General features: G+C 39.3%; 1 long non-coding RNA gene and 3 other non-coding genes across 4 annotated transcripts; all 4 read left to right on the top strand.

The window, feature by feature from the left end:
• The first annotated feature begins 705 nt into the window (after nt 1-705).
• Nucleotides 706-2,754, top strand: LOC121534564. The gene is made up of 4 exons (XR_006659611.1): nt 706-1,085; nt 1,363-1,569; nt 2,102-2,202; nt 2,326-2,754. It is a non-coding gene; the product is annotated as an uncharacterized LOC121534564 (long non-coding RNA).
• Nucleotides 2,755-6,867: 4,113 nt separating this feature from the next.
• Nucleotides 6,868-6,940, top strand: trnav-cac. The gene has a single exon. It is a non-coding gene; the product is annotated as a tRNA-Val (tRNA).
• Nucleotides 6,941-12,596: 5,656 nt separating this feature from the next.
• trnav-cac lies at nt 12,597-12,669 on the top strand. The gene has a single exon. It is a non-coding gene; the product is annotated as a tRNA-Val (tRNA).
• Nucleotides 12,670-18,324: 5,655 nt separating this feature from the next.
• On the top strand, nt 18,325-18,397 carry trnav-cac. The gene has a single exon. It is a non-coding gene; the product is annotated as a tRNA-Val (tRNA).
• Nucleotides 18,398-24,051: the final 5,654 nt, after the last annotated feature.

Genomic DNA, 24,051 nt, shown 5'->3' on the forward strand with positions numbered 1-24,051 from the left:
GATCTAGAATAACAATGTCCTAAGAGCTGTTTCCCGCCCTTGGCTTCCCCTCAGGCCTAAGAACAGCCCTTATTCAGGAGTTATTCACACGATAATTCCCGGGTTCTCAAGCCTTATTGCTTAATTAATGGACTAAGTAATTTCTGACTTCATTAGGTTCTGAGAGCACTAAATGTCGTACCCAGGAAAACTCACACCCTGAGTATTTGACTAATTAAGTTACCGTAGTGTAGTGGTTATCACGTTCGCCTAACACGCGAAAGGTCCCCGGTTCGAGACCGGGCGGAAACACATTTTAACAAATTAGACAGTAAGCCAATGACAGAAAATACAGTGAAAATCGAGTATTCACTTAGGGCCCGATCCTGATTTAGGAATTTATGCCTTTCCTATGCATTTTCAGTATTTGGTATTCAGACTGTCCTTTTTCAGTCACATAACGCACTCTGCAGGTGTATGGAGGACTAAAAGTGCCACAATTAAATAAATAAATACACCATTAAATAATTACTTAAATGTGTCATTAATTAATTAAAATTAGAATTAAATACATAAATGTGTTATTAAATGTGTCATTAATTAATTCAAATACCGATTCATTTTATGTAAAATACATATATAATTATTTCACTATTTACATTTACATTTCATGGTCCTGCGTTGGAGTGATTCATGAATTACTTAAAACTGTCAAACTGACCCATCAAAAGTTGGTAGGCGGAACCTAACGCCTGATTGGTTACCCTCTGCATCAAGCCAAGACAAATCAATTCCGGATAATGGATTGATGCAGAGCTACTGAACACATTCCAATACACTGGGTGGCGCTATTCACCTCTACGTTGGTTTAGTTACACGGTTAAACAGAACTTTCATTGCAACGGCTAAACATCAAGAGAAGACTCGGTCCTGCTAGCCCCAATGTTGAGACGCTGTGTGAGGTGCAGGACAAAATGTCTAAAAGTTGCCCGGGAATTTGATTGAGGAAGCTCTGAGCAGAAGTCCAACGGCTCCCGCGGCACCGGTGACTCCGGCAGCTCAGTCACAGCAGATACCGGCCGCTCAATCACGTACACCTGTCCAAGGTAAGCTAAGTAATTTCATGTTAGCCAGGTGTGCTACTATTTAATGATTCGGGACACACGTGTAGGTTAAATTAGATCGACTCGAACATGTATTTGCATGCGGTATTATGATGCTTCGTGCGTGACACGTTTATTGTTAATGGGGGGGGAAGCATAAACCTAGCTAGTTCGCTAATCGGCTAAATGGTGTTAGCTGGCTTGAGCATCCCAAGATAGAAGTAGAGGCTGTTTTAGCTGACTGGTGACCATTGAGCTGTTACGTTTTTCTGTGTTGCAGCGGAGGTAGCAAGGCTCTTTGCGCCATATAACATTGGAGCCAGAAGGAATATGACGAGACGACCAGCACAAGTCCAAGTTAGCCGAAGAAGCTACACACACACTGTCTGTTGTTTGGCTGACCACAATGCGGATAAAATTCCAAGCGTACTGTTTAAAGCTGAACTTCTTACTTCAGGACTTGGAGAGCAAAAAGTAACATTTTCAGGTCAGTGCGAAACTAGGCATTTACCAAAAGTAAAAAAAAGTTTGTACTGTCTGTGGCTTGTTGAAATTATTTGCATTTCTTTTTATAGTGACTCAAACTTAATTGGTGTTCATAGTGTCAATAATAGTTATCACAGGCTTATTTGCTTAATTTAAGGTGAGGTGAGTTATGATTTTGTTTTGTTTTTTTCTCCAGGGAATGACCACGATCCCATGGTTATAACAAATAAACTGATGGAAGTGTTTCCGAAGCTCCAACAAGGGGGAGGCTTTGAATTTCTAAAACTTGTAGGATCTACTGCAGTCGAAATCTTGCGTTGCTTCAGTGTCCCAGCACTGGATACACCCTTGCCTATCTGAAAGATCCATCGGCGATGATTGGACAGGCTACAATCTACATACGTCCACTTCAACAGGATCTACCCTTAGATTGTGTACATACATTTACAGAGACTTAGTTTAATACATAATCAAAACAAAGATTACTGGTGACTTTTAATCATTAATTAAAAGCCATTTGTTGTTGTTGTTAGGAGAGCTCACGTCCTGCCTCTGGTCCAGTCATCCCCTGCATCACTTGTCAGAAGGAAGTTCCCTTTTCAGAGATGAAGCTGCACAGATTGAGCTGCAATGGGTATGTACTTCTTAAAGCAATGCAAGGGTAGCATAATTTATTTTCTTTGGGAATATGTCTCTCTTATTGTTGTGCACACAAATAAGCGAGTATGACCATCATTTCAATTGTGTTAACTTCAAGGACACCCATGCAGGAATCAGAAAGAGAACAAGAGGGAGGCCAAAGTGAAGAAAATGATAGTGAGACAGCCCTAGTCAGTGACAGTGTTCCAGTGAGGCCTGAAACATCAGCTGAGAGTGCAGTAGTACCGGCAGTGATTGTCAACGAGGAGTTGGATCGCAAAGAAACAGACAGTGGTTTGTGTCATCACAATAGTGTTGCTATAAGATTGTGTGTAACTGAAAAGTTAATAGAAAGATAACACCTGTAGGATATAATTAGATAAGATAATACAGTTACAGACAACTAACCACTTAGTCATTATATCCACAATATGATAGTTATTTATCCGAAATCTAAATGTGGAAGATATTTTGTGAATGCACCAATTGTCAACCTTACAATATCGTTGCAATATCGACATCAAGGTGTTAGGTCAAAAATGTGATATTTGATTTTCTCCATATTGCCCAGCCCTAATGTCAATGCATACACAGTTCAGATGAATTGACACAAGTTCAGTGTCTTTGAAAACATTAACACACTGTGCAGTAGTTGACTTTTTTTCTTCCATTTACTAAAATCAAACTGTTCTGCACCTTCAGTGCTAACAGTACAGCATTCATGTTAGTCATTCTGTGGACCATAATGAGACAGGAAGCTTCAAAGAAACAGCTTTTTTTCCTTTCTTTTAAAAGGAAAGTAAACTTTCAGTTTTTCCTTGCTTGTTCTAACACAACAAATAAAAACATGGGTTGGACATCAGTCTAAGATTCTTGATAACACTTCCACAGTCTCTACATATAGTCTAAGTGCATCAGTAACAGAAACTCCTGGAGCTGGCAAAATTGCAACCTCTTCATCTGAGAGCTCACGGGCCAGCTGAACCTCGGGGACTGACACAGTGCCTCGATGAAGGCAGTGAGGTCCGTTCCAATCGATCCCATATTCTTCAGGAACCTGAATGGATGACAAGCATAATCAGTCTTGTACTTAAAACTAGTTTGACATGTCCTTACACAAGATTGTTATTTTTGGTCACCAAGGCAGTGAGAAATGAAATGTTACTTATTCAGTTTTTTAAAATAATACAGCTTTGCATAGTATGCACTGTAGAAACTACAGCTCACAGGTTGATCTTTAAAAGCTCGGGAGATTTTAAAGAGACAATAATCTATAGTAAATGTTTCATTTAAAGTATCACATTTAGCACCATCACATTCTACATCTCAGAGGCGATGTCTTTCCATAAGCGGGCTTCCTTCACCTTTCAAAGGGGCAGAGCTCCAAATTAAAAATACATTTAAATAATGCCCATATTATTATCTACTCACTTGGAACATGCACACCTCTTGCATTCAGGTGACCACGCATTAGCTTGTAGCCGGTGTTTGGATGACTTCTGTGAATTTCACTTACAATACGGGTCTAACTCCTCATCATTCACAGCTGAATAGAGATCTGTCTTTCTGTACAAACAAGAAAAACACAACATCAAGTAATGTTACCTTAAACGTCATATTCTTTCCGAGTGTATGAGAGCAGCAATTCATAAACAGAAAACTCATGAATTTAGTGTAAATACCTTAAACTGTATTGTTGCATGCGCCTCCTGATGGTCCTCTTTGACACACCGAACATCGCTGCAATTTGAACTGCGGGAACTCCACAAAGAAGTTGATGCTCCAGAACTGCACTCCGGTATGTCAAACGCCAAACGCCCCGGTCCCTGTGTGTGTTGGGCCTGAAGTGCCCTGGTACCAGAGAAGCGGTGGACAACTTCTTCTAGATTTGCAATCACTCTGTGGTCGATATCTTCGTCGGAAAGTGCGGAAATGACTCCAACAACTTCAATAAGTTCCTCTGCTTTACTAGCTACATGCTCTGGGTCAGCAGGTCCTGCTTCTACATCCTCTGCTAAGTTTAAAATGTCTCTAACCAACTCCCTGGAAAGTTCACGGAGATCCTCCATTGTCTCTATCCAGGTTGGCCTACTCTACTTCAGACCAAAGCAATGGATCAGACTAGATTCGCGTTAGCCCCGCCCACTGACTTTGATGGGTCAGTTTGACAGTTTTAAGTAATTCATGAATCACTGCAATGCAGGATCATGAAATGTAAATGTAAATAGTGAAATAATTATATATGTATTTTACATAAAATGAATCGGTATTTGAATTAATTAATGATACATTTAATTACACATTTATGTATTTAATTCTAATTTTAATTAATTAATGACACATTTAATTAATTAATGACACATTTAAGTAATTATTTAATGGTGTATTTATTTATTTAATTGTGGCACTTTTAGTCCTCCATACAGGTGTGCTCGCTTGGGCGCTCTGAATAAATTCAATTAAACCGCTGAAAACTCTCCTACTTGCTGGTCAACAGATTTTCTCTTGGAGTTTTCCTTCAATGGGTTTTTCAGTACATTTATCTTAAGCCATCCCTTTAAATAGGGTGTACCTTTAATTTGAATTTTGTTGACAGACTCAATAGAAGACATTCAGAGAACGGGGTCAGATAATTGGGATCAATGAAGGAAAGCCATCTATGCATATTCGTCTCCGTTTTAGCACCAACTGGTAGATTTCAAAATACTTTGACCTTGTAGATTATTTAGGCATATTCACATTTTAGGGTTAGGAAAGTAAGTATGAATAATGAAAAATGGTTTGGAGAGCCTTTACACACAACATATATTGATGAATAAAAAATACAGTGGTTTGATTCATCCTGAAAGTTGTCATATTCAAGTTCAAACCATAATAAATGTATGTGGGAATTACTGACGTGGCTCCCGATAGTGGCTAAAATGTAACATGATAGAAATGGTAAAATAAAACTGTGAAAAGCCGGGCATATAATCAAAACATTTTAAAGCGCATACATCAACTCGGCAGGTTCAGCCCTACAGAAGCCTATAGATTGGGTCTCCAAATTTCATCTATGCAAATTATGATGGCACACAATTAAAATTCCTTTCTAACCAGCTAATCAAATCATATCAAATGGTATTTGTCACATACACATGTTTAGCAGATGTTATTGCGGGTGTAGCGAAATGCTTGTGTTTCTAGCTCTAACAGTGCAGTGATATCTAACAATTCACAACAATATAAAAGTAAAAGAATGGAATTAAGAAATATATAAATAAATCAAATCAAATCAAAATCAGTATGAAACATTTTTTTATGCACTCACTAAGTGTATGTTGCTCTGGATAAGAGTGTCTGCTAAATGACTAAAATGTTAATGTAAAAATGTAAATATTAGGACGAGCATTGTCGGAGGTGGCATAGACTAAAATACAGTAGAATATAATACAGTATATACATATGAGATGAGTAAAGCAAAAATATGTAAACATTATTAAAGTGACTAGTGTTCCATTATTAAAGTGGCCAGTGATTTCAAATCTATGTGTATAGGGCAGCAGCCTCTAAGGTGCAGGGTTATGTAACCGGGTGGGAGCCGCCTGCAAAGCTATTTATATCCAATTTAACTGTGGAAAAGGGGCCGCAATACATGTCATGTTGATATGAATTTCAGTTTGCTTCCATATGGCTGGTTTCACATTCGTCACCAGGGATCATAAGGAAAAACTATCTAAAACAATTGCTATGTGTATTTGCAATCCCCTTCTCCAAACGGATAACTCATTTATCTAGCTCTTATCAATAGCTCTTATCAATTTATAAATTACAGTGCATGGAGAATGCTGTTATTTCTATTGGATAAAAGAAAGTAGATGCTTTTTCCACTTGGAACCGGCATGTTCGCTCAACCTTATGGATGGTTTCCTTTACGCGCAAAGGTGTTGGAATTATGACGTAATTAAGTCAAGGTCAGAATACAGCGAATCTGTAGACAAACCTCTGCCACAACTTCATTTATTTGAGCTCCACGTCAAATGAATAGTGGGTGAATAGCAGGCTATTCTCATGCTCAGATTCGAAAATGCTAATGAGCATCAAAGTAGACATCATGCAAAACTACAAATCCCTGCAAGCTCCTGCACTTCATATCTAGCTGACACATTTGCTAACAGGTATTGTGTCAATTTAAAACTTGTACAAGACAGTTCACAGAATTGTCAATTTAAAGAAATGTAGCCAATTGAGTCATTACTTCATTTAGCTAACATTAGATAGTTAATCCAGAGATTCTTACCTTTGCCTCAATTCGGCAGTCTTGTCCAGATCATCATGGCAATTGTAGTTTTTTATGATAGCCACATTAGCAGCTAATTAGCGTTTCATTTTGGGGGTAAATACAGGCGAATATATTTATAAAAGTAACTTTGTCCTAGAGAGATTTACACGGTTACCATGCCAGGGTAAGCCTACAAGAAACACAGCCCTTATTTTAAGTGTTTCTAAAATCACCTATGGGGAAAATGAATGGTGGAAAAACAATTGGAACCATTTCCCTGTTCGACCGCTAGTTTTTATGGATGTTATTAGTCTTACTATGGTAATCCAGTTGGAATATTATGGGTGGTAGACTTGTATGCATTCCTAATGATTTCCATGACTTCGATCTTTTCTGTCTGTTTCCGTAGTGTAGTGGTTATCACGTTCGCCTCACACGCGAAAGGTCCCCGGTTCGAAACCGGGCGGAAACATGTTTTATTCAAACAGGTATGTTGATAACTGAAAAAAAACTAAACAAATAGATAGGCCTACAGCATACATAAATAGACACGTCTTGGACATTTCTTTCAATAACCAGAGGCAATGCAATGTTATAAAACCGGTAGTTTGGATCCTGGCTGCTAATTGGTTGATAGCAGGGAGTTAAAGCACCACAATCCCCGCATTCTCGGGTAGTGCCTGTTAACGGTGCCATTAGATGTATAAATGCGCATCCACTGTCCCACAGCCCAGCCAGTCAATTTATTAACTTAATCTCCCCTGGAAAAAAAGCGTCTAGGCCAATGGTATTCAAACCTTTTCAGCAGGGACCCCATTTTTTCCTCCAGAATTGGTAGACTTTTTTTCTCGTGATCCCACCCCAAATACAACTTTAAAATCGGTAAAATCAACAAATAACATTTAATTACTCAATACAATTATTTTTTTCTAATTCTTTCTCAAACATTTCTATATTGTCTCATACAATAATCTGTACTCATAATTTTTTTATCCTAAAAAATAAATATATATAACCCCACTGTAGTTCCCGCTGACTTTAAATACCACTGGTCTAGACAATATTTCCCAATGCTACTAGGCTAGCATATGGTTTGCAACAGTTGGGGTTTGTCTAAACCAGGGTTGTCAAACCCTGTTCCTGGAGAGCTACCCTCCTGTAGGTTTTCGCTCCAACCCCAGGTGTTACTAACCTGATTCATCTTATCAACCTGCTAATTATTAGAATCAGGTGTGCTAGATTAGGGTTGGAGCAAAAACCTACAGGACGGTAGCTCTCAGGAACAGGGTTGGGCAGTCCTGGTCTAAACCTTGCTGTCTGCCTCTCTGACCTGTGGAAAAATGTTGCTGATTTTTGGTGATCTCCACCCTGCAATGCGTATGAACGTGACGAGACTGACAGCTTCTCTGAGCCAGGCAAATTCATCTATCAGGGTCATTATAATGGATATATCCAAAGAAATGGCAATAGAATCCAAGGTAAAACCAATGAAAGTACACATAGTTTTCTGTCATTTCAGCTGCTAAATGTGATTGTGTGTTTAGATTTAGTTGGCTGGCTAGCAAAGGAGAAGGAGCTAGCCTGCATAGCTACAGTGCATTCGCAAAGTATTCAGACCCCTTCCTTTTTTCCACATTTTGTTACGTTACAGCCTTATTCTAAAATGGATTAAATAAAAATAAAAAATCTACACACGATACGCTATAATGACAACGCAATCATTTAATAAAAAAAAAATGTATTTATAAAAACACAAAACAGAAATACCTTATTTACATAAGTATTCAGACCCTTTGCTATGAGGCTCGAAATGGAGCTCTGGAGCATCATTTTTCCATTGCTCATCCTTGAGATGTTTCTACAACTTGATTGGAGTCCACCTGTGGTAAATTAAATTGATTGGACATGATTTGGAAAGGCACACACCTGTCTGTCTATATACGTCCCACAGTTGACAGTGCATGTCAGAGCATAAACCAAGCCATGAGGTCGAAGGAATTGTCCGTAGAGCTCCGAGACAGGATTGTGTCAAGGCACAGATCTGGGGAAGGGTACCAAAAAATATCTGCAGCATTGAAGGTCCCCAAGAACACAGTGGCTTCCATCATTCTGAAATGGAAGAAGTTTGGAACCACCAAGACTCTTCCTAGAGCTGGCCGCCCAGCCAAACTGAGCAATTGGTGGAGAAGGGCCTTGGTCAGGAAGGTGACCAAGAACCCGATGGTCACTCTGACAGATCTCCAGAGTTTCTCTGTGGAAATGGGAGAATCTTCCAGAAGGACAACCATCTCTGCAGCACACCACCAATCAGGACTTTATGGTAGAGTGGCCAGACGGAAGCCACTCCTCAGTAAAAGGCACATGACAGCCCGCTTGGAGTTTGCCAAAAGGCACCTAAAGGACTCTCAGACCATGACAAACAAGATTCTCTTGTCTGATGAAACCAAGATTGAACTCTTTGGCCTGAATGCCAAGTGTCAGGTCTGTAGGAAACCTGGCACCACCCCTATGGTGAATCATGGTGGTGGCAGCATCATGCTGTGGGGATGTTTTTCAGCGGCAGGGACTGAGAGACTAGTCAGGATCGTGGGAAAGATGAACGGAGCAAAGTACAGAGAAATCCTTGATGAAAACCTTCTCCAGAGTGCTCAGGACCTCAGACTGGGGCAAAGGTTCACCTTCCAACAGGACAACGTCCCTAAGCACACAGCCAAGACAACTCAGGAGTGTCTTCGGGACAAGTCTCTGAATGTCCTTCAGTGGCCCAGCCAGAGCCCGGATTTGATCCCCGATCGAACATCTCTGGAGAGACCTGAAAATAGCTGTGCAGCAACGCTCCCCCATCCAATCTGACAGAGTTTGAGAGAATCTGCAGAGAGGAATGGGAGAAACTCCCCAAATACAGGTATGCCAAGCTTGTAGCATCATACCCAAGAAGAATCGAGGCTGTAATCGCTGCCAAAGGTGCTTCAACAAAGTACTGAGTAAAGGGTCTGAATACTTATGTAAATATGATTTTTCAGTTTTTTATTTTGAATGAATTAGCAAAAATTCTAAAAACCTGTTTTGGATTTGTCATTATGGGATATTGTGTGTAGATTGATGAGGGAAAACAACTATTTAATAAGGCTGTAACGTAACAAAATGTGGACAAAGGGGTCTGAATACTTTCCGAATGCACTGTAAATGGTAATGATTTGTTTAGCATAGCAACCATTGAAAATACAATGGTTAGAACGAACTATAAGCCCATTTGGCTAACAACTTCAAAATCTCAGAACTAACAACTGCCGTTTGCCCGGACTATATTGTATGGTGGAAGGATGAAATTAAATTAATTTACTCAATAACGTTTTTATGAAAACATGTCGTTAATCTTTTTAAAAATATGTTGGCAACCATTTTTCTGAAAGCAATAAGGCCCTCAAACCCGGGAATGATCTAGAATAACAATGTCCTAAGAGCTGTTTCCCGGCCCTTGGCTTCCCCCTCAGGCCTAAGAACAGCCCTTATTCAGGAGTTATTCACACGATAATTCCCGGGTTCTCAAGCCTTATTGCTTAATTAATGGACTAAGTAATTTCTGACTTCATTAGGTTCTGAGAGCACTAAATGTCGCACCCAGGAAAACTCACACCCTGAGTATTTGACTAATTGGTTACCGTAGTGTAGTGGTTATCACGTTCGCCTAACACGCGAAAGGTCCCCGGTTCGAGACCGGGCGGAAACACATTTTAACAAATTAGACAGTAAGCCAATGACAGAAAATACAGTGAAAATCGAGTATTCACTTAGGGCCCGATCCTGATTTAGGAATTTATGCCTTTCCTATGCATTTTCAGTATTTGGTATTCAGACTGTCCTTTTTCAGTCACATAACGCACTCTGCAGGTGTGCTCGCTTGGGCGCTCTGAATAAATTCAATTAAACCGCTGAAAACTCTCCTACTTGCTGGTCAACAGATTTTCTCTTGGAGTTTTCCTTCAATGGGTTTTTCAGTACATTTATCTTAAGCCATCCCTTTAAATAGGGTGTACCTTTAATTTGAATTTTGTTGACAGACTCAATAGAAGACATTCAGAGAACGGGGTCAGATAATAGGGATCAATGAAGGAAAGCCATCTATGCATATTCGTCTCCGTTTTAGCACCAACTGGTAGATTTCAAAATACTTTGACCTTGTAGATTATTTAGGCATATTCACATTTTAGGGTTAGGAAAGTAAGTATGAATAATGAAAAATGGTTTGGAGAGCCTTTACACACAACATATATTGATGAATAAAAAATACAGTGGTTTGATTCATCCTGAAAGTTGTCATATTCAAGTTCAAACCATAATAAATGTATGTGGGAATTACTGACGTGGCTCCCGATAGTGGCTAAAATGTAACATGATAGAAATGGTAAAATAAAACTGTGAAAAGCCGGGCATATAATCAAAACATTTTAAAGCGCATACATCAACTCGGCAGGTTCAGCCCTACAGAAGCCTATAGATTGGGTCTCCAAATTTCATCTATGCAAATTATGATGGCACACAATTAAAATTCCTTTCTAACCAGCTAATCAAATCATATCAAATGGTATTTGTCACATACACATGTTTAGCAGATGTTATTGCGGGTGTAGCGAAATGCTTGTGTTTCTAGCTCTAACAGTGCAGTGATATCTAACAATTCACAACAATATAAAAGTAAAAGAATGGAATTAAGAAATATATAAATAAATCAAATCAAATCAAAATCAGTATGACATTTTTTTTTATGCACTCACTAAGTGTATGTTGCTCTGGATAAGAGTGTCTGCTAAATGACTAAAATGTTAATGTAAAAATGTAAATATTAGGACGAGCATTGTCGGAGGTGGCATAGACTAAAATACAGTAGAATATAATACAGTATATACATATGAGATGAGTAAAGCAAAAATATGTAAACATTATTAAAGAGACTAGTGTTCCATTATTAAAGTGGCCAGTGATTTCAAATCTATGTGTATAGGGCAGCAGCCTCTAAGGTGCAGGGTTATGTAACCGGGTGGGAGCCGCCTGCAAAGCTATTTATATCCAATTTAACTGTGGAAAAGGGGCCGCAATACATGTCATGTTGATATGAATTTCAGTTTGCTTCCATATGGCTGGTTTCACATTCGTCACCAGGGATCATAAGGAAAAACTATCTAAAACAATTGCTATGTGTATTTGCAATCCCCTTCTCCAAACGGATAACTCATTTATCTAGCTCTTATCAATAGCTCTTATCAATTTATAAATTACAGTGCATGGAGAATGCTGTTATTTCTATTGGATAAAAGAAAGTAGATGCTTTTTCCACTTGGAACCGGCATGTTCGCTCAACCTTATGGATGGTTTCCTTACGCGTAAAGGTGTTGGAATTATGACGTAATTAAGTCAAGGTCAGAATACAGCGAATCTGTAGACAAACCTCTGCCACAACTTCATTTATTTGAGCTCCACGTCAAATGAATAGTGGGTGAATAGCAGGCTATTCTCATGCTCAGATTCGAAAATGCTAATGAGCATCAAAGTAGACATCATGCAAAACTACAAATCCCTGCAAGCTCCTGCACTTCATATCTAGCTGACACATTTGCTAACAGGTATTGTGTCAATTTAAAACTTGTACAAGACAGTTCACAGAATTGTCAATTTAAAGAAATGTAGCCAATTGAGTCATTACTTCATTTAGCTAACATTAGATAGTTAATCCAGAGATTCTTACCTTTGCCTCAATTCGGCAGTCTTGTCCAGATCATCATGGCAATTGTAGTTTTTTATGATAGCCACATTAGCAGCTAATTAGCGTTTCATTTTGGGGGGGGTAAATACAGGCGAATATATTTATAAAAGTAACTTTGTCCTAGAGAGATTTACACGGTTACCATGCCAGGGTAAGCCTACAAGAAACACAGCCCTTATTTTAAGTGTTTCTAAAATCACCTATGGGGAAAATGAATGGTGGAAAAACAATTGGAACCATTTCCCTGTTCGACCGCTTAGTTTTTATGGATGTTATTAGTCTTACTATGGTAATCCAGTTGGAATATTATGGGTGGTAGACTTGTATGCATTCCTAATGATTTCCATGACTTCGATCTTTTCTGTCTGTTTCCGTAGTGTAGTGGTTATCACGTTCGCCTCACACGCGAAAGGTCCCCGGTTCGAAACCGGGCGGAAACATGTTTTATTCAAACAGGTATGTTGATAACTGAAAAAAAACTAAACAAATAGATAGGCCTACAGCATACATAAATAGACACGTCTTGGACATTTCTTTCAATAACCAGAGGCAATGCAATGTTATAAAACCGGTAGTTTGGATCCTGGCTGCTAATTGGTTGATAGCAGGGAGTTAAAGCACCACAATCCCCGCATTCTCCGGGTAGTGCCTGTTAACGGTGCCATTAGATGTATAAATGCGCATCCACTGTCCCACAGCCCAGCCAGTCAATTTATTAACTTAATCTCCCCTGGAAAAAAGCGTCTAGGCCAATGGTATTCAAACCTTTTCAGCAGGGACCCCATTTTTTCCTCCAGAATTGGTAGACTTTTTTCTCGTGATCCCACCCCAAATACAACTTTAAAATCGGTAAAATCAACAAATAACATTTAATTACTCAATACAATTATTTTTTTCTAATTCTTTCTCAAACATTTCTATATTGTCTCATACAATAATCTGTACTCATAATTTTTTTATCCTAAAAAATAAATATATATAACCCCACTGTAGTTCCCGCTGACTTTAAATACCACTGGTCTAGACAATATTTCCCAATGCTACTAGGCTAGCATATGGTTTGCAACAGTTGGGGTTTGTCTAAACCAGGGTTGTCAAACCCAGTTCCTGGAGAGCTACCCTCCTGTAGGTTTTCGCTCCAACCCCAGGTGTTACTAACCTGATTCATCTTATCAACCTGCTAATTATTAGAATCAGGTGTGCTAGATTAGGGTTGGAGCAAAAACCTACAGGACGGTAGCTCTCCAGGAACAGGGTTGGGCAGTCCTGGTCTAAACCTTGCTGTCTGCCTCTCTGACCTGTGGAAAAATGTTGCTGATTTTTGGTGATCTCCACCCTGCAATGCGTATGAACGTGACGAGACTGACAGCTTCTCTGAGCCAGGCAAATTCATCTATCAGGGTCATTATAATGGATATATCCAAAGAAATGGCAATAGAATCCAAGGTAAAACCAATGAAAGTACACATAGTTTTCTGTCATTTCAGCTGCTAAATGTGATTGTGTGTTTAGATTTAGTTGGCTGGCTAGCAAAGGAGAAGGAGCTAGCCTGCATAGCTACAGTGCATTCGCAAAGTATTCAGACCCCTTCCTTTTTTCCACATTTTGTTACGTTACAGCCTTATTCTAAAATGGATTAAATAAAAATAAAAAATCTACACACGATACGCTATAATGACAACGCAATCATTTAATAAAAAAAAAAATGTATTTATAAAAACACAAAACAGAAATACCTTATTTACATAAGTATTCAGACCCTTTGCTATGAGGCTCGAAATGGAGCTCTGGAGCATCATTTTTCCATTGCTCATCCTTGAGATGTTTCTACAACTTGATTGGAGTCCACCTGTGGTAAATTAAATTGATTGGACATGATTTGGAAAGGCACACACCTGTCTGTCTATATACGTCCCACAGTTGACAGTGCATGTCAGAGCATAAACCAAGCCATGAGGTCGAAGGAATTGTCCGTAGAGCTCCGAGACAGGATTGTGTCAAGGCACAGATCTGGGGAAGGGTACCAAAAAATATCTGCAGCATTGAAGGTCCCCAAGAACACAGTGGCTTCCATCATTCTGAAATGGAAGAAGTTTGGAACCACCAAGACTCTTCCTAGAGCTGGCCGCCCAGCCAAACTGAGCAATTGGTGGAGAAGGGCCTTGGTCAGGAAGGTGACCAAGAACCCGATGGTCACTCTGACAGATCTCCAGAGTTTCTCTGTGGAAATGGGAGAATCTTCCAGAAGGACAACCATCTCTGCAGCACACCACCAATCAGGACTTTATGGTAGAGTGGCCAGACGGAAGCCACTCCTCAGTAAAAGGCACATGACAGCCCGCTTGGAGTTTGCCAAAAGGCACCTAAAGGACTCTCAGACCATGACAAACAAGATTCTCTTGTCTGATGAAACCAAGATTGAACTCTTTGGCCTGAATGCCAAGTGTCAGGTCTGTAGGAAACCTGGCACCACCCCTATGGTGAATCATGGTGGTGGCAGCATCATGCTGTGGGGATGTTTTTCAGCGGCAGGGACTGAGAGACTAGTCAGGATCGTGGGAAAGATGAACGGAGCAAAGTACAGAGAAATCCTTGATGAAAACCTTCTCCAGAGTGCTCAGGACCTCAGACTGGGGCAAAGGTTCACCTTCCAACAGGACAACGTCCCTAAGCACACAGCCAAGACAACTCAGGAGTGTCTTCGGGACAAGTCTCTGAATGTCCTTCAGTGGCCCAGCCAGAGCCCGGATTTGATCCCGATCGAACATCTCTGGAGAGACCTGAAAATAGCTGTGCAGCAACGCTCCCCATCCAATCTGACAGAGTTTGAGAGAATCTGCAGAGAGGAATGGGAGAAACTCCCCAAATACAGGTATGCCAAGCTTGTAGCATCATACCCAAGAAGAATCGAGGCTGTAATCGCTGCCAAAGGTGCTTCAACAAAGTACTGAGTAAAGGGTCTGAATACTTATGTAAATATGATTTTTCAGTTTTTATTTTGAATGAATTAGCAAAAAATTCTAAAAACCTGTTTTGGATTTGTCATTATGGGATATTGTGTGTAGATTGATGAGGGAAAACAACTATTTAATAAGGCTGTAACGTAACAAAATGTGGACAAAGGGGTCTGAATACTTTCCGAATGCACTGTAAATGGTAATGATTTGTTTAGCATAGCAACCATTGAAAATACAATGGTTAGAACGAACTATAAGCCCATTTGGCTAACAACTTCAAAATCTCAGAACTAACAACTGCCGTTTGCCCGGACTATATTGTATGGTGGAAGGATGAAATTAAATTAATTTACTCAATAACGTTTTTATGAAAACATGTCGTTAATCTTTTTAAAAATATGTTGGCAACCATTTTTCTAAAAGCAATAAGGCCCTCAAACCCGGGAATGATCTAGAATAACAATGTCCTAAGAGCTGTTTCCCGGCCCTTGGCTTCCCCCTCAGGCCTAAGAACAGCCCTTATTCAGGAGTTATTCACACGATAATTCCCGGGTTCTCAAGCCTTATTGCTTAATTAATGGACTAAGTAATTTCTGACTTCATTAGGTTCTGAGAGCACTAAATGTCGCACCCAGGAAAACTCACACCCTGAGTATTTGACTAATTAAGTTACCGTAGTGTAGTGGTTATCACGTTCGCCTAACACGCGAAAGGTCCCCGGTTCGAGACCGGGCGGAAACACATTTTAACAAATTAGACAGTAAGCCAATGACAGAAAATACAGTGAAAATCGAGTATTCACTTAGGGCCCGATCCTGATTTAGGAATTTATGCCTTTCCTATGCATTTTCAGTATTTGGTATTCAGACTGTCCTTTTTCAGTCACATAACGCACTCTGCAGGTGTGCTCGCTTGGGCGCTCTGAATAAATTCAATTAAACCGCTGAAAACTCTCCTACTTGCTGGTCAACAGATTTTCTCTTGGAGTTTTCCTTCAATGGGTTTTTCAGTACATTTATCTTAAGCCATCCCTTTAAATAGGGTGTACCTTTAATTTGAATTTTGTTGACAGACTCAATAGAAGACATTCAGAGAACGGGGTCAGATAATAGGGATCAATGAAGGAAAGCCATCTATGCATATTCGTCTCCGTTTTAGCACCAACTGGTAGATTTCAAAATACTTTGACCTTGTAGATTATTTAGGCATATTCACATTTTAGGGTTAGGAAAGTAAGTATGAATAATGAAAAATGGTTTGGAGAGCCTTTACACACAACATATATTGATGAATAAAAAATACAGTGGTTTGATTCATCCTGAAAGTTGTCATATTCAAGTTCAAACCATAATAAATGTATGTGGGAATTACTGACGTGGCTCCCGATAGTGGCTAAAATGTAACATGATAGAAATGGTAAAATAAAACTGTGAAAAGCCGGGCATATAATCAAAACATTTTAAAGCGCATACATCAACTCGGCAGGTTCAGCCCTACAGAAGCCTATAGATTGGGTCTCCAAATTTCATCTATGCAAATTATGATGGCACACAATTAAAATTCCTTTCTAACCAGCTAATCAAATCATATCAAATGGTATTTGTCACATACACATGTTTAGCAGATGTTATTGCGGGTGTAGCGAAATGCTTGTGTTTCTAGCTCTAACAGTGCAGTGATATCTAACAATTCACAACAATATAAAAGTAAAAGAATGGAATTAAGAAATATATAAATAAATCAAATCAAATCAAAATCAGTATGACATTTTTTTTTATGCACTCACTAAGTGTATGTTGCTCTGGATAAGAGTGTCTGCTAAATGACTAAAATGTTAATGTAAAAATGTAAATATTAGGACGAGCATTGTCGGAGGTGGCATAGACTAAAATACAGTAGAATATAATACAGTATATACATATGAGATGAGTAAAGCAAAAATATGTAAACATTATTAAAGTGACTAGTGTTCCATTATTAAAGTGGCCAGTGATTTCAAATCTATGTGTATAGGGCAGCAGCCTCTAAGGTGCAGGGTTATGTAACCGGGTGGGAGCCGCCTGCAAAGCTATTTATATCCAATTTAACTGTGGAAAAGGGGCCGCAATACATGTCATGTTGATATGAATTTCAGTTTGCTTCCATATGGCTGGTTTCACATTCGTCACCAGGGATCATAAGGAAAAACTATCTAAAACAATTGCTATGTGTATTTGCAATCCCCTTCTCCAAACGGATAACTCATTTATCTAGCTCTTATCAATAGCTCTTATCAATTTATAAATTACAGTGCATGGAGAATGCTGTTATTTCTATTGGATAAAAGAAAGTAGATGCTTTTTCCACTTGGAACCGGCATGTTCGCTCAACCTTATGGATGGTTTCCTTACGCGTAAAGGTGTTGGAATTATGACGTAATTAAGTCAAGGTCAGAATACAGCGAATCTGTAGACAAACCTCTGCCACAACTTCATTTATTTGAGCTCCACGTCAAATGAATAGTGGGTGAATAGCAGGCTATTCTCATGCTCAGATTCGAAAATGCTAATGAGCATCAAAGTAGACATCATGCAAAACTACAAATCCCTGCAAGCTCCTGCACTTCATATCTAGCTGACACATTTGCTAACAGGTATTGTGTCAATTTAAAACTTGTACAAGACAGTTCACAGAATTGTCAATTTAAAGAAATGTAGCCAATTGAGTCATTACTTCATTTAGCTAACATTAGATAGTTAATCCAGAGATTCTTACCTTTGCCTCAATTCGGCAGTCTTGTCCAGATCATCATGGCAATTGTAGTTTTTTATGATAGCCACATTAGCAGCTAATTAGCGTTTCATTTTGGGGGGGGTAAATACAGGCGAATATATTTATAAAAGTAACTTTGTCCTAGAGAGATTTACACGGTTACCATGCCAGGGTAAGCCTACAAGAAACACAGCCCTTATTTTAAGTGTTTCTAAAATCACCTATGGGGAAAATGAATGGTGGAAAAACAATTGGAACCATTTCCCTGTTCGACCGCTAGTTTTTATGGATGTTATTAGTCTTACTATGGTAATCCAGTTGGAATATTATGGGTGGTAGACTTGTATGCATTCCTAACGATTTCCATGACTTCGATCTTTTCTGTCTGTTTCCGTAGTGTAGTGGTTATCACGTTCGCCTCACACGCGAAAGGTCCCCGGTTCGAAACCGGGCGGAAACATGTTTTATTCAAACAGGTATGTTGATAACTGAAAAAAAACTAAACAAATAGATAGGCCTACAGCATACATAAATAGACACGTCTTGGACATTTCTTTCAATAACCAGAGGCAATGCAATGTTATAAAACCGGTAGTTTGGATCCTGGCTGCTAATTGGTTGATAGCAGGGAGTTAAAGCACCACAATCCCCGCATTCTCCGGGTAGTGCCTGTTAACGGTGCCATTAGATGTATAAATGCGCATCCACTGTCCCACAGCCCAGCCAGTCAATTTATTAACTTAATCTCCCCTGGAAAAAGCGTCTAGGCCAATGGTATTCAAACCTTTTCAGCAGGGACCCCATTTTTTCCTCCAGAATTGGTAGACTTTTTTTCTCGTGATCCCACCCCAAATACAACTTTAAAATCGGTAAAATCAACAAATAACATTTAATTACTCAATACAATTATTTTTTTCTAATTCTTTCTCAAACATTTCTATATTGTCTCATACAATAATCTGTACTCATAATTTTTTTATCCTAAAAAATAAATATATATAACCCCACTGTAGTTCCCGCTGACTTTAAATACCACTGGTCTAGACAATATTTCCCAATGCTACTAGGCTAGCATATGGTTTGCAACAGTTGGGGTTTGTCTAAACCAGGGTTGTCAAACCCTGTTCCTGGAGAGCTACCCTCCTGTAGGTTTTCGCTCCAACCCCAGGTGTTACTAACCTGATTCATCTTATCAACCTGCTAATTATTAGAATCAGGTGTGCTAGATTAGGGTTGGAGCAAAACCTACAGGACGGTAGCTCTCCAGGAACAGGGTTGGGCAGTCCTGGTCTAAACCTTGCTGTCTGCCTCTCTGACCTGTGGAAAAATGTTGCTGATTTTTGGTGATCTCCACCCTGCAATGCGTATGAACGTGACGAGACTGACAGCTTCTCTGAGCCAGGCAAATTCATCTATCAGGGTCATTATAATGGATATATCCAAAGAAATGGCAATAGAATCCAAGGTAAAACCAATGAAAGTACACATAGTTTTCTGTCATTTCAGCTGCTAAATGTGATTGTGTGTTTAGATTTAGTTGGCTGGCTAGCAAAGGAGAAGGAGCTAGCCTGCATAGCTACAGTGCATTCGCAAAGTATTCAGACCCCTTCCTTTTTCCACATTTTGTTACGTTACAGCCTTATTCTAAAATGGATTAAATAAAAATAAAAAATCTACACACGATACGCTATAATGACAACGCAATCATTTAATAAAAAAAAAATGTATTTATAAAAACACAAAACAGAAATACCTTATTTACATAAGTATTCAGACCCTTTGCTATGAGGCTCGAAATGGAGCTCTGGAGCATCATTTTTCCATTGCTCATCCTTGAGATGTTTCTACAACTTGATTGGAGTCCACCTGTGGTAAATTAAATTGATTGGACATGATTTGGAAAGGCACACACCTGTCTGTCTATATACGTCCCACAGTTGACAGTGCATGTCAGAGCATAAACCAAGCCATGAGGTCGAAGGAATTGTCCGTAGAGCTCCGAGACAGGATTGTGTCAAGGCACAGATCTGGGGAAGGGTACCAAAAATATCTGCAGCATTGAAGGTCCCCAAGAACACAGTGGCTTCCATCATTCTGAAATGGAAGAAGTTTGGAACCACCAAGACTCTTCCTAGAGCTGGCCGCCCAGCCAAACTGAGCAATCGGTGGAGAAGGGCCTTGGTCAGGAAGGTGACCAAGAACCCGATGGTCACTCTGACAGATCTCCAGAGTTTCTCTGTGGAAATGGGAGAATCTTCCAGAAGGACAACCATCTCTGCAGCACACCACCAATCAGGACTTTATGGTAGAGTGGCCAGACGGAAGCCACTCCTCAGTAAAAGGCACATGACAGCCCGCTTGGAGTTTGCCAAAAGGCACCTAAAGGACTCTCAGACCATGACAAACAAGATTCTCTTGTCTGATGAAACCAAGATTGAACTCTTTGGCCTGAATGCCAAGTGTCAGGTCTGTAGGAAACCTGGCACCACCCCTATGGTGAATCATGGTGGTGGCAGCATCATGCTGTGGGGATGTTTTTCAGCGGCAGGGACTGAGAGACTAGTCAGGATCGTGGGAAAGATGAACGGAGCAAAGTACAGAGAAATCCTTGATGAAAACCTTCTCCAGAGTGCTCAGGACCTCAGACTGGGGCAAAGGTTCACCTTCCAACAGGACAACGTCCCTAAGCACACAGCCAAGACAACTCAGGAGTGTCTTCGGGACAAGTCTCTGAATGTCCTTCAGTGGCCCAGCCAGAGCCCGGATTTGATCCCGATCGAACATCTCTGGAGAGACCTGAAAATAGCTGTGCAGCAACGCTCCCCATCCAATCTGACAGAGTTTGAGAGAATCTGCAGAGAGGAATGGGAGAAACTCCCCCAAATACAGGTATGCCAAGCTTGTAGCATCATACCCAAGAAGAATCGAGGCTGTAATCGCTGCCAAAGGTGCTTCAACAAAGTACTGAGTAAAGGGTCTGAATACTTATGTAAATATGATTTTTTCAGTTTTTTATTTTGAATGAATTAGCAAAAATTCTAAAAACCTGTTTTGGATTTGTCATTATGGGATATTGTGTGTAGATTGATGAGGGAAAACAACTATTTAATAAGGCTGTAACGTAACAAAATGTGGACAAAGGGGTCTGAATACTTTCCGAATGCACTGTAAATGGTAATGATTTGTTTAGCATAGCAACCATTGAAAATACAATGGTTAGAACGAACTATAAGCCCATTTGGCTAACAACTTCAAAATCTCAGAACTAACAACTGCCGTTTGCCCGGACTATATTGTATGGTGGAAGGATGAAATTAAATTAATTTACTCAATAACGTTTTTATGAAAACATGTCGTTAATCTTTTAAAAAATATGTTGGCAACCATTTTTCTAAAAGCAATAAGGCCCTCAAACCCGGGAATGATCTAGAATAACAATGTCCTAAGAGCTGTTTCCCGGCCCTTGGCTTCCCCCTCAGGCCTAAGAACAGCCCTTATTCAGGAGTTATTCACACAATAATTCCCGGGTTCTCAAGCCTTATTGCTTAATTAATGGACTAAGTAATTTCTGACTTCATTAGGTTCTGAGAGCACTAAATGTCGCACCCAGGAAAACTCACACCCTGAGTATTTGACTAATTAAGTTACCGTAGTGTAGTGGTTATCACGTTCGCCTAACACGCGAAAGGTCCCCGGTTCGAGACCGGGCGGAAACACATTTTAACAAATTAGACAGTAAGCCAATGACAGAAAATACAGTGAAAATCGAGTATTCACTTAGGGCCCGATCCTGATTTAGGAATTTATGCCTTTCCTATGCATTTTCAGTATTTGGTATTCAGACTGTCCTTTTTCAGTCACATAACGCACTCTGCAGGTGTGCTCGCTTGGGCGCTCTGAATAAATTCAATTAAACCGCTGAAAACTCTCCTACTTGCTGGTCAACAGATTTTCTCTTGGAGTTTTCCTTCAATGGGTTTTTCAGTACATTTATCTTAAGCCATCCCTTTAAATAGGGTGTACCTTTAATTTGAATTTTGTTGACAGACTCAATAGAAGACATTCAGAGAACGGGGTCAGATAATAGGGATCAATGAAGGAAAGCCATCTATGCATATTCGTCTCGGTTTTAGCACCAACTGGTAGATTTCAAAATACTTTGACCTTGTAGATTATTTAGGCATATTCACATTTTAGGGTTAGGAAAGTAAGTATGAATAATGAAAAATGGTTTGGAGAGCCTTTACACACAACATATATTGATGAATAAAAAATACAGTGGTTTGATTCATCCTGAAAGTTGTCATATTCAAGTTCAAACCATAATAAATGTATGTGGGAATTACTGACGTGGCTCCCGATAGTGGCTAAAATGTAACATGATAGAAATGGTAAAATAAAACTGTGAAAAGCCGGGCATATAATCAAAACATTTTAAAGCGCATACATCAACTCGGCAGGTTCAGCCCTACAGAAGCCTATAGATTGGGTCTCCAAATTTCATCTATGCAAATTATGATGGCACACAATTAAAATTCCTTTCTAACCAGCTAATCAAATCATATCAAATGGTATTTGTCACATACACATGTTTAGCAGATGTTATTGCGGGTGTAGCGAAATGCTTGTGTTTCTAGCTCTAACAGTGCAGTGATATCTAACAATTCACAACAATATAAAAGTAAAAGAATGGAATTAAGAAATATATAAATAAATCAAATCAAATCAAAATCAGTATGAAATTTTTTTTTATGCACTCACTAAGTGTATGTTGCTCTGGATAAGAGTGTCTGCTAAATGACTAAAATGTTAATGTAAAAATGTAAATATTAGGACGAGCATTGTCGGAGGTGGCATAGACTAAAATACAGTAGAATATAATACAGTATATACATATGAGATGAGTAAAGCAAAAATATGTAAACATTATTAAAGAGACTAGTGTTCCATTATTAAAGTGGCCAGTGATTTCAAATCTATGTGTATAGGGCAGCAGCCTCTAAGGTGCAGGGTTATGTAACCGGGTGGGAGCCGCCTGCAAAGCTATTTATATCCAATTTAACTGTGGAAAAGGGGCCGCAATACATGTCATGTTGATATGAATTTCAGTTTGCTTCCATATGGCTGGTTTCACATTCGTCACCAGGGATCATAAGGAAAAACTATCTAAAACAATTGCTATGTGTATTTGCAATCCCCTTCTCCAAACGGATAACTCATTTATCTAGCTCTTATCAATAGCTCTTATCAATTTATAAATTACAGTGCATGGAGAATGCTGTTATTTCTATTGGATAAAAGAAAGTAGATGCTTTTTCCACTTGGAACCGGCATGTTCGCTCAACCTTATGGATGGTTTCCCTTACGCGTAAAGGTGTTGGAATTATGACGTAATTAAGTCAAGGTCAGAATACAGCGAATCTGTAGACAAACCTCTGCCACAACTTCATTTATTTGAGCTCCACGTCAAATGAATAGTGGGTGAATAGCAGGCTATTCTCATGCTCAGATTCGAAAATGCTAATGAGCATCAAAGTAGACATCATGCAAAACTACAAATCCCTGCAAGCTCCTGCACTTCATATCTAGCTGACACATTTGCTAACAGGTATTGTGTCAATTTAAAACTTGTACAAGACAGTTCACAGAATTGTCAATTTAAAGAAATGTAGCCAATTGAGTCATTACTTCATTTAGCTAACATTAGATAGTTAATCCAGAGATTCTTACCTTTGCCTCAATTCGGCAGTCTTGTCCAGATCATCATGGCAATTGTAGTTTTTTATGATAGCCACATTAGCAGCTAATTAGCGTTTCATTTTGGGGGGGGTAAATACAGGCGAATATATTTATAAAAGTAACTTTGTCCTAGAGAGATTTACACGGTTACCATGCCAGGGTAAGCCTACAAGAAACACAGCCCTTATTTTAAGTGTTTCTAAAATCACCTATGGGGAAAATGAATGGTGGAAAAACAATTGGAACCATTTCCCTGTTCGACCGCTAGTTTTTATGGATGTTATTAGTCTTACTATGGTAATCCAGTTGGAATATTATGGGTGGTAGACTTGTATGCATTCCTAATGATTTCCATGACTTCGATCTTTTCTGTCT

Source organism: Coregonus clupeaformis, unplaced genomic scaffold (genome assembly GCF_020615455.1).
Source record: "Coregonus clupeaformis isolate EN_2021a unplaced genomic scaffold, ASM2061545v1 scaf1449, whole genome shotgun sequence".
Lineage (NCBI taxonomy): Eukaryota > Metazoa > Chordata > Actinopteri > Salmoniformes > Salmonidae > Coregonus > Coregonus clupeaformis.